Source organism: Babylonia areolata, chromosome 9, assembly GCF_041734735.1.
Source record: "Babylonia areolata isolate BAREFJ2019XMU chromosome 9, ASM4173473v1, whole genome shotgun sequence".
NCBI classification, from domain to species: domain Eukaryota; kingdom Metazoa; phylum Mollusca; class Gastropoda; order Neogastropoda; family Buccinidae; genus Babylonia; species Babylonia areolata.
The window spans coordinates 41,210,283-41,222,370 of NC_134884.1; the positions used below are offsets into that span (position 1 = coordinate 41,210,283).

At 37.3% G+C, this 12,088-nt stretch overlaps 1 protein-coding gene across 3 annotated transcripts in view; it reads left to right on the top strand.

The window, feature by feature from the left end:
• Positions 1-2,249: 2,249 nt before the first annotated feature.
• The window catches only part of LOC143285448 (uncharacterized), a 60,122-nt gene continuing 50,283 nt past the window's right edge, over positions 2,250-12,088 (top strand). For 2 of the 3 annotated variants that reach the window (XR_013055690.1, XM_076592735.1), the window contains exon 1: positions 2,250-2,328. The gene's annotated coding sequence lies outside the window, so the exon portion shown is untranslated. Of the gene's footprint in view, positions 2,329-9,126; positions 9,192-12,088 lie in introns of those variants that run through there. The other variant, XM_076592736.1, reaches the window with a different exon arrangement.

The following is a 12,088-nucleotide window of genomic DNA, read 5'->3' on the forward strand; positions in this document are numbered from 1 at the left end:
GCCGGTATAGTTTCTCATGAAGAAGATGAGTGCTGTGACCAGGGCACTGCAGTGTGACAGAGGTGGGAACATTCAGCTTTGATAACTTTTTCTTTTTTCTTTCAATAAATGTTTACTTCGTTGTTGTTAACCGATGCAAAAAGAAGTTGATCCGCACATAAAACATGGATAATAATGAAAAGAAAAAGTACATACATTATTCATAACAAGAAATAATGTCTAATATTAAGTACAATAATGCACATAAATCACCACTGTAAACTGGCATGCATAAAAATCAGTTATTCAAACCATTCAAAGAGAAACCGTGTTTAAAGGTGAATCAAACTTATGTTAAGATCATCAACCCTCATCTTGTTTGGTTCAGATAGAATTCATATCCACTTAAAAAGATTGACTTCCTGCAGGAACTGAAAAACAGCAACTGGAGAAACCTCTCAGAATAAGGTTCAGTTCAGTTTCTCAAGGACATTCAAGTCATTAAATTAATGAATAGATAAATCAGAATAAGGTCTTGCATGGAGGTGTCATCTCAATATAGTTGAACGTGTCATCAGTCCAACAGACTGTAACCCATGGAGCTACCTGTAAAATGTCTGTGCCAGATTTCATGCAGATCCCAGCAGTTGACAGATGTTTGATTCCGAGATGCTGGATGCATAGCAGCACCTAAGAGCTTCTTTACCTTTCAAGAGATAAGAATGTGTCAGACAAGAATGACCTGTATGTAGTGTGCAGAAATTACTGTTACAACGTATACTATTCAGTCTTTAGAAATAATGCCAAACTACTCATACCTAGATCTCAATAACATTGAACTGTTTCATCATCACACATTCAGTGAAATGTATTCGTTTGGTGTGCCACATTAAAAGCACCCCACATGCCACTGCTTGTGAAATGCTTTACAATATTTGTGAATGATAATCATAAACTTGCAATATGAAAATCTGAAGCAATTTGATTATGATTTCACTGCAGCTGATTCATCAAGAGCATTTGAAACATTAATTTTTATGTTGAGATATATTCAGACAAAAATTAAGGTGTCAGGGCAGAGTCGTTTATGGCTTTGGACTTCTGATCCTATTTTTAGTAGTGACCAGAACTGAGGCCCCATGTTGACATAGTGTTGTTTCCTTGGGGAAGGCACTTTACCATTATATTCTTCACTTTAATATTGTATTACTCTTTGGTCACAGCAGATTTCTCTGTGTGAAAATTGGGCTGCTCTCCCCAGGGGCAGTGCGTCGCTACAATGAGATCACCAACCTTTATTTTAATTTCTTTTTTTCTGTCTCTCATTTTCTGCCTACAAGTGTATTTGTTTTCCTGTCGATGTGGATTTTTCTACAGAATTTTGCCAGGGACAACCCTTTTGTTGCTGTGGGTTCATTTACGTGCACTAAGTGCATGCTGCACTCTGGACCATTGTTTCTTATCTCTTCCACATGATTAGCATCCAGACCACCACTCAAGGTTTGGTAGGGAGGGGGAGAAAATACTGGTGTGTGTTGGATACATGTACATATGTATGTGTGTGTGTGTGTGTGTGTGTGTGTGTGTGTGTGTGCATCATTTAAGATAACATCAGTTAATTTGCATTCTATATTTTATATGTAAATGTATCCTCACACATTTACTGAACAACAATGCACTTTAAATGGATTTTTCATACACTCCAACCACCATGATTATCAGTAATTCTAATACATCACTATCCTTAATGTAGGTAAAATTAAATGGAAATTTGTTTGTTTATTTATTGATAATTTATTAAAACTTCCACGTACACATATGTCATGCTTAACCTGGTGTTTAGCTAAGTGTATTTCTTCACTTTGTATTATTTACACACACACACACACACACATCTGCCTATCAAAAATATACATGTATTCGTTTAAAAAAAAAGTTTTTGTGTACATAGGCGTACCATCCATACATACATATGATTGTCATAGTCGGATAACAAAACAATTCGTGGGGCAGTCCATTCTTTGTTTCATAAAATGGCTTGGGTATCACTCGGTTAAGGTTCCACCTTATTATTTAATTATTTCTCGTAAAATATAATCGAGAATTTTGCGCGGCTTAGTTGAGATGACAGTTCATTCCATCATGTTGTAAGTGTGTTTGAATGCTGAGCATGGCACTGAAGCAGCTCTGTTAGCTCTCTAAACGGTGCTGCCCACAAGCGATGTCAGGTTGCGATCAACAGAGCTATCGGGAATCTCCCTCGACGGTTATTGCCCCTTGTTGACTTCACAGATGTCGTTACGTGTAGAAGCGAGGGAGAGCCGTCTGCTTTTTGACCAAAGACTGAAGGTATTTGTTTTGATTACGATATGTCTGGAATGTCGGTGTTCAAGAATATTTTGTCTGTGTATTGTATTTGGTACTTTGGACTCTAGCATTGCCGCAGGGAAATATGAGATTCAGGATGCAAACTTCTTTCGAAAGTAGGCAGATACCTCCTGACGATCCAGTGGACAGTCGCAGTGCTTTCTCAGTGTCTGTCTTGGTGTCAGCGTGTGTCCTCAAATCAACTGATGGCGCAAAACACTTGGCTCATTTTTGGAAAGAATAACATGGTCCAGGGCAAAGAAAGACTTGTTTTATGAAGAGTTAATATTTCTTCTTGTACTTAAGTTTGGAACTTAAACGATCACACATAGCTCAAGACACACAAGCAGCATGCCATCACGTTTGATGTTGGCAGTGATTCTGGTATTTCTCAGATCGCGAATCAAGTAACAATATCGGATAGACTTTTTAACCCAAAGCCGAAAAGGTATGCCAAGATTAGTAGATAAGAAAGGGACATCTCGACAGCCACAACATATGAGTATTCTTACCAACGACTGCGCGCGCACACACACACACACACACACACACACACACACACACACACACACACACAGACTTGCTCGTTGCACATACATGTGACTGAAAGTGCAGGTTTGCATGTTTTTTGTTTTTGTTTTTTGGTGGTGGTGGTGGTGGTGGTGGTGTGTGTGTGTGTGTGTGTGTGTGTGTGTGATGTTTCTCAAGTTTCTGTCATACCTGCCCATACAGGATGTGATGAAAAGTGTTGCAGCTGTTGGCTTTTTAAATAATTTAGATATGAAAACAGAGCAGATGCATATTGTGGTCTCTTAAGCAGGTAGAGATGTGAGAGTGGGTATATTAGTCATTGTTAATGTTGACTTTTATTGTTACTAGTGTTTAATAGTCAAAGATGAATGTTTTCTCTCATAATTACAGTGTTAAAAGAAAAATCTACTGATAAAAAGTGATAAAGATGAAAAATCAACAGTCTAGCTGTGCCCTGCTAGTCCAACAATCATAGCAGCCTGGTCAGTCTTCATTGGTCTGTAACTGCTCCAGTAATTTTGAGTGGTTTGAAAAATTAATTGAAGTTTTGTTGATCACCGCTGAATACTGACATTCTTTCAATATATCTCTCTCCCTGTCTCTGTCTCGCAGTGCCTGTCTCTCTCACAAGCATTGCTGCATATGTACATGCACATAATCACATGGACACAGAGACACACATACATGCGCACATGCATACACACACACACACACACACACACACACACACACACACACACACACACACCACTCAGAACTATTAACTTGTTCAATGTTGGTCATTTAAGTTAAATACAGAAGTCAGCAAAAGTTTGTTCCATGTCAGTTTGTTTCTGAGTAGGTGACAGGTTGAAAAACTGGTTTGATTATCCAATATTAGATGCCCAAGGGCTACACTGTTGCAGTGCAGAAAATGCAGTGTTAAAGTGGAAAGTGTTATATATGTGCTTTCATTTGTTCTTCATTACAGCTTGTGCTGTTAAAATTGTATGTTTTATCAATATGTCATGGTTGATTGATTATGATTTTTTTCTCAAAATGTATTATGAATCAATTCTTTAGTTAAGCCAGAAGAAGAATGTTTATAACTCATTTTTGGTCTTTGTGGATGTTTTAAGATAGTCATATTGACTGACTTTAAAAGTCCTTGATACATGGATAGTTCAGATTGGGTACAAGTACAACCAGTTAATATCAAAGAGAATTTCACATACATGTATTAACCAAGTTTTGAAGAGAGGTCATTAACACAGAAATGTTCGTGACTAATCATTTGTTACATAACCCTCTTATCTATATCATAAAAAAGTATATGTTTTTTTTTTGTGGCCTCTGCATCTTACCTATATCATAAAAAAGTATGTTTTTTGTGGCCTCAGTTGCATGCAGGTCATGGAGCACCAGAACGGTTTTTTTTTTGTTTTTTTTTTTTTTTTTCTTTCTTTTTTTTCTTTTTTTTTTTTTTTTTTTTGGTGCTTTCACACACCTTCTTAATTGGGGAAGAAAAAAAAAACACCCCTTTTTTTCCTTCTGTTTTCTTTTGTGTTTTTTTTTCATTTTCTGTATAACATGTCAGTTTTCGATTAATACTTGTAAATACATCTAAATGTATTCAAAGTAGTATTCTTCCGATTACACTGAGTTCTTTGTCTGAATATTCGGTTTTCATGAACAATTTCAGTGAATATTTTAACATTATACATGTGTTTTCAGTTGTCTGAGATTTAGGTTACTCTGATGTGAGTGTGTGGATTCTATATGTGAGATAATCATCGAAATCATCTTAGTATAATACATATATGTCGAAAAACATACAATTAGATCAACATTAATTATTGGAGGAAGAAGAAAAAAAAAGAAAAAAAAAGGAGAAGAAGAAGAAACAAAAAGGAAAGTTGACACCCAGACAGGAGGCAGGTTCCGCCCTCTCCTGAAATGACACACAGTGATTGTTCTTCTGCCGGACGCATTGATCAGGGACTCTTGCCACATCGTCCTCAGGACAACTCATCGTACAACACATGAAAGGAAATAACATACTTGACATTATAAAATGCACATTGTCGACATTTTACATATACTCATTCGGCCAGTCTGTGAAATAAATACAAGTATTTAGCAGTAATGATACAAATAAAAGATACAAAAGTGAATATATGAAAGGTGTTTGCATACAGTGTGTGTGTGTGTGTGTGTGTGACATATTTTTTTTACATTTACTAACCTGGATTCAGTTGACTTCTGAGGCCTAGCTCTCTTTCAAAAATGCATTGAAAAGAGAGGGAGGACTCAGTTTTTTTGAAAATGCTTATACACATTTTGCTTACAAGGATTATGTAATTGATGTATTTGTAATTTCCAAGCAGGTGTTCTGATTTGTTAATACCAAAAAGTATATCATTTATTGAAAGTTTCAATCTAAGATCTGTTTTTCTATATAACACTAAAAACTACTTACAAGTGGACATTCAAAGAAAAAGTGTTCAATGTAATCGACTGTGTCTGGACAATAAGAACATTTATTATTTTCTTTTACTTTCATTTTACAAAGAAGAATATTTGTTGGATAAATGTTGTGTAGAATTTTCCATTGAATAACTTTTAATCTTACTTCTTTTGTAACATCATTGGCTCTTGACCATGCTGACTTATCTAAATGTATGCCAAATTTTCTGAACTGATTTTTTCTGCAGTTGGAGTTACTACTTCTTCATTTTCAAGTCATATATTTTTTAATAATTCTAGGTTTTGTGTTATAGCTGCTAACCTCACATACATTGGGTTCTGTATTTTTTTCTCCTTTCTGTATCCACTGAATCCATGTTTTGGGGAGAGAATGGATAAGAAGATTATATTCAAGCATTAGGTTTGCTTTGTTCTGTCCAATTTGTGTTTGTATTTCTTCTAAAGTAAGTATTCTGTTTTCACTTGCATGAATTACATCTTTAATCAGTTCGATCCCATTTGCTTGCCATGTTTGAAAAAATAACGTTTTGGTTTTGTATGTGACCAAAGAGTTGTTGAATAGCATCTGATTCTGGAAGTTGCTGCTGTTTATTTTATTGTGTGTTGCTAAAGATTTATTTTCTAAAAAGGTAGTTACTATACCCCGCCAGAACACATTATCAATTCTGTCTAAACCCTTGATGTCTCTTATTTTACAGTTGATATGGAAAACCTGTTATATTTTGCAAGTTTTCCAACTTGCCATTTTGGTATTTAGCACCAGTTTTGCTCTTCATTTACTTAATAAAGTTTTCCTGCCCACTGTAAATTAAAGCATTTTCGTAAAGTAATCATATTTATCATTTTAAGGCCTCCAGCATTGTATTCAGCTTCCATGACTTTCCGTTTTATCTTTTCAAATGCCTTTCTATTACTTTATTTTTTCTGCCAAAGTAACCTGTAAAAAGTGATGTTCATTTTGCATAGAATACTGTGTGGAAGACCAGTGGACTTATTACGTAAATTAACAGACTAATTAAAAAAGTCTTTATAACTACTACTTTACCTTGAATACAGAGATCACGCTTCCTCCATTCCTTTATCAATGTATTAATATGATCTATTCTTTGTGTCCGATTATCTGCAATTTCCTGTGCCATCTTATCTGCTTGAAAATAAATACCTAGGATTTTAATTTTACTGACTAAAGTAAATGGAAGAACTTCATTTCCGTTATGCTGACCAATCCTCATTGCCTTAGTTGCTTTAGTTTTTTCTTTGTTCAATTTCAAGCCAGAGAATCTTCTGAATGCTGTAAATATTTCTAAAGCTTTCATCATGTCTTCTCTATTTCTAAGGAACAAAGTAGTATCATCAGCCATTTGTTTGATTTTTAAGTGAGTTGGATTACTGTTACCAGAACATAGGGTATTTTAATGCCCATGATTGAATAATTTCTGATTTTTATAGCAAGCAGTTCTACAGCCAAAACAAATGATAGTGGAGAAAAGGGGCATTCCTGTCTAATTCCACACGTTACTGCATTAAAAAAAAAAAGTATATGTTTGACAGACACTAAAAATTTCATAATATGTATGCATGATATATTATTTATAAAATGATCCACCAGTCACCCAGTGTCTTGGGCATATCATCCATATGCATTGAAAAGGTGCATGGTATATGCAGAAGACAAAATAGTTTTGACAGCCAGCAAAATATTGATCCTTCCTCCTGACGCCTGTGTATCCAAGGGCAGCTGACACAAATGACTGTGCAATGTCACTTGCTGATTTCCCACAAGATGAACAATGCAATTAAGATCTTTGGGACTGTTCACATGACATTGGGGTTATCTTGATGTTCATGTCTCAGCTGCCTGGTTTACTGCCCACTCTCTACATCCCCCACAACCCCAACAACTCCTCCCTAGACTGTCGACTAGAGAGAAAAAAAACATAAGCTTTATTTTAAATCCATTCCAAATGACATTGCTTTTATTTGGTTTTAAAGGTACACAGAAACAAAGCTTGCAAAGTTAAATTGTTGGGTTTTATGTTTATTGTACCTCCACCTTTAAATCTTGGCACGGGGAGAAGTGATAGAGTGACAAGGTTATGCCCTGTCTCCAAGTGACCCTGACAAGTTTGACATGAGTGAACAGGCATGTACAGAAACACTGTATCTGTCCCCACCCCCACCACTCCTGTCTCCCTCACCATCCCCCCCCCCCCTCTCTGTCTCTCTCTCTCTCTCTCAGAGCTGGGTGAAAAAAAAGTATATTTGCTTTAAATCTCAGTACCCTAGTTTAATAAACTGTTTGTTTCATTCCGTTTCTCTTGTGTGTGTGTGTGTGTGTGTGTACTCTGTGTGGGTATACAGAGAAGGGGGGTAAGGCTGGGAGATCAAAGAGAGAGGTTGAGGAGTGATTCAGACTGATGATAAGATGCTGCTGTGTGTCATAGCCTTTGGTAAAGTGTTGCAGCCATTGGTAAAGTGCAGAATCCTGGTGCGCAGGCTCCCATGCAGTTAGGACAGAGGGTCCAGTAAAGGACACCTTTATTGACAAGCCAGACTCAGTCAGCACATGTTGTCCAGGAAACCCACCACACAGCAGACAGTGTTAAATATTTCAGGTCCATGTTAAACAGAGGGACAGGGCGCAGAGGATGCCTTGCAGTCAGGTTCACCTCACCATGCCAACACTGTTGCCATGTTCATGATGAGTTTTGTTCAGACAGAAGGAGTGTGCACTCCTCACATACAGGTTTATTTGGATAACTTGAGGTGGAAGTATTGGTGGGAAATTTGCAAAGGCACATCATTAGCATTGTAAAAGAATAAATGACATTGCGTGTGTTTGTGCTGTTCATCCCCCCTGCCCCCCCCCCCCCCCCCCCCCCCCACACACACACACATTCTTTTTCTTCCTTCCACATTCTTCCTCCTCTTTTCTTGCTCACATGTTTGCCTTACCTTGCTGTTTGCTTCAGTGGTGTTTCCTTTCAGTTAATTTGCATGCCGGTAACTGCGGTTTATCTCAATTTGAATACCTCCATGTAGTTTGTGTCTGTCACTGACGGCCAGCACAGGAGTGTGCAGTGATGTACCAAATGAGGAAGGAAAGCAGGAAAGCAGTAAATCAGTGCAATGTTCCTCCTTGAACTATGTGCTTGTGGGCCTGTAAAGAACTAATGTGGGAGAAGAAAGATAGGTAATGATGCATCACTGAACAAACACTGCTGAGCCCCAGACCCCTGCAGGGACACAGCCTCTGGTAAAATGACCACTGCAGGAGTTGTTTCTGTGTCCGCTGGGTCGTGAAATGATGGGCCCCTGTTTTGCTCTCTCCTTGGCAGCTTCCCTCTCTTTACTCTCTCTCTCTCTTCCCTTTCCTCCCTTTTTCTTACTCTTTGCTTTCCTGCCTTTCTTTTCAACAGGATGGAGGGGTGAGTCAGTGAATTGATAGAGGGGTACATGTCCTTGATTTTTTGTTTGTTTTTTTGTTTCATTATTCTTCTCTTACCATCCAGTACATGAGTAGAAAGCAAGGAAAAGGGAAGGGGGGACACAGCAGGTATCGCATAACCTACCTGTTCTGTGCTGCCTGTGTTTGCACCTGCCCAAGTCTGCTGTGTTTTCTAAAGGCTGTACTCAGTCCCCAAACCTCCCCGCCCCCCAAACCCCCTCTCTCTCTTTCTCTCTCTCTCTCTCTCACTTCCTGTTGTTGTGTGAGGCGTATGGGGAGTAACAGCACTGTGAGGAGTGATGTCCATGGTTGTGCCCTGGACTACATTGTAGGTTGGGAATGAATAGGTTTCCAAAGTCCTTTGGGAGTTGCAGAAATCTTTCTGATTATCGTTCTCTCTGTGAGTGTGATTCAGTATCAGATTCAACATCAAATAATTGCTGATCTGTAGTTTTTTGTGTGGGTCTTTTGCTGTTTTTGCTTTTGTTTTTAATAACTTCAATCTGAATAAATTTTGCCTTGGACTTTGAGAAATGACTGTGAAATAGTGAGTTTTCTTTAAGAAAGACAGATAGACAATTTTTCACTGAAAATTGAATTGTCAAGGTGATGCCTGAGATTGCTGTCACTCAGTGACTCACCATGAATTGATTGATTTTGGTTTAAGTGAATGGTTGACATATTGCCTTTTAATTTAACTGATAAACATTCTTTTCAAACTGGCTGTTATTCTACTTGGAATTTTATCTATGCCTGCCTTTATTTAGCTGAAGACATCTTGCATAACCAGTCTCTTAAACTGATGCTAAAGCCTTGGTTTGTTGTTGTTGTTTTTTCCATGAAAATGGGAGTGGGAAGGAAATAGCCAGAAATAATAAGAATTTATGCTTTTAAAGTATGACATGTGGATGAATCCAACAGGCACCACCACAACAACAACAACAACAACAACAACAAGAGGCAAAGCCCTCAAGACTCACTTGTGCTTTGCGCTTTATCCAGTAAAGGAATCATGAGGAGAGAAAAAATTATTGAAAAGTGCTGTGTATTAAATATGAGATATAAGACAAGCTTGGGAGAATAAAAAAAAAGTTTTTTAGTAATTAAAAAAAGAAGAAGAAAAAAAAAAAGAAAGGTGTGCAAGCGGGGTTGAACCATGCATGTTCTGTTCCGAAGCAAGCAGACTAATCCTCGCTGCTGCGACGCATCTGATGTCTTCGTGCGATTAATAGATGTGATTGCAATGGACGTAAAAACACCATTTAAATCATGTTTCTTGTGTGTTTTATGATATCTCGATTATTCTTTTATTTCGGCGGTAAAGGAGACATTGCCATTCCTTCAAGCATACCAGAACACATGGTAGATCTCTAGATCTGCATGAACCTGTCTGGGCCTACAACGGGATGAAAGAAACAATCAATTCAATTTTCCTTTTATGCTCATTCCAGTTAATTCAATATGTCCACTTTAGAACATGCATATGCAGTAAACACGTCAATGGTGTAGTTAGTATCACTGTATGTGTTCTGTCCAGAATTTTTGTTTCTTTCCTTGTAATTGTGAACAAGGAAAATGAGGTCATGTCATCTTCGAACACAACCAGCCTTCCAGTAGGCCTAACCCAGAGGCAATGGTTTTTAGAATTTTGGACTTTGGAACAGATCTCAACAAAATAAACTGTTAATAATTCGGAAGTATGGCTTAATTCAGGAGACTTACAACCTGTTATTGGTATGACTGTGAAGATTTTTTTCATACTATGTTTAAGGCAAATTTGGTATTGGCAAACAGTATTTCCAGAGAAATTGGCAATGTTAAAGTTTACCATGGACACACACACACACACACAACCGAACACCGGGTTAAAACATGGACTCACTTTGTTTACACAAGCGAGTCAAAGATTAAAAAAAAAAAAGATAAATAAATAAAAACAAAGAAGAAGAACTAAACAGTTTTTCTCTTGAGGGGAAAGTGTTATGAATATTAATCCAGTCACTTAACAGCAGGATGCAGAACAGAACTGCAGGGAAAAGATGCCAGCGGGTCCTATAACTAACATGTTTCTTGAACTTCTGCTGGCTGTGTGTGTGCATGAGTATGTGTGTCTTGTTTATGTGTTTATATTATAATATCATTTATGTGCACACAATAATTCTGTTACTATTATCATCATTTTGTGAACTGGGAGTGATGCCAGCAGTGCAACAAATGTAAATACAACCATAAACAGATTATGGATTTATAGATAAGACCAGACCAGACCAGACATGTGGCATGTTCAGAAGAGTGGCAGGTGTTCATGCGTGATATTTAACCAAATAATATATTGACAGTTAATAGGCTGAGTCGCTCACATTCTATACAAAATGCCCATGCCAGGCTTATCATCAGGCGTTTTTTTTATTTGACGTGTGTGTTGTGAGTCTGTGACACTGCTCTGTTTCAGCTGTGTGTGTGTGTGTGTGTGTGTGTGTGTGTGTGTGTGTATTTGTTTTGTGTGTGTGTGCATTTACATCTTCATAAGCTACAACATTTGCATTTTCTCATCCACTTCTTGTGATAGAGGAACAAAACCTGGCTTACTGGTATTGATAAGACCTTATCAGTTATCCCCTTTATGAAGATGTTGACATTCAAGGTCAAAGGTCAGGCTCGTGACATGGCATGATATTGTAAGCATGACATACAGCTCGTTTTTGCTTCTAAATTCTAATCATTAAACTTGGTAAAGCGCAGAATTTCGTTTAAAGAAATGATAACAACAGCAGTAACAACAACAACAACAACAACAAAAAATGAGCCTTTTAAGAGTTCCATGTTGTGTAATTCACTAATTGCCTTTTGACTAAGACCTAGGACTGTGAAAAGGCTCATGTTTTTTGTTTTTTACATAGGCCAGACACTTCACCAGCCGTTAGAGCTGGTTGGCAAAGACTGTTTGCAGTTATTGTTTCATTGTTCAGAATTAACAAGGCACAATTTATATAGATCTGCAAGCATATCTACTTCATGGACTGAGTGGGCATAGTATTCAGCTGTCATTGTCAGGGTATTTTGTTTTACGTTTTATAGTTCAGAAAATACCTGTTGTGGTTGTTGTTCTTCTAACTTCAGTATTCCAAAATGATGGTCAGTAGATTTTAGAATAAAAAAGAAAGAAAAGAAAAGAAAGAAACAAGATAAGAGATTCACACAAAATTGTTTTGTAATGTTTCAAAAATGCAATAGAAGAAGAGATGTTATTTCATCTGTGTAACATCTTTGAAACAGTGAAGCACATTAAAAGAAAAA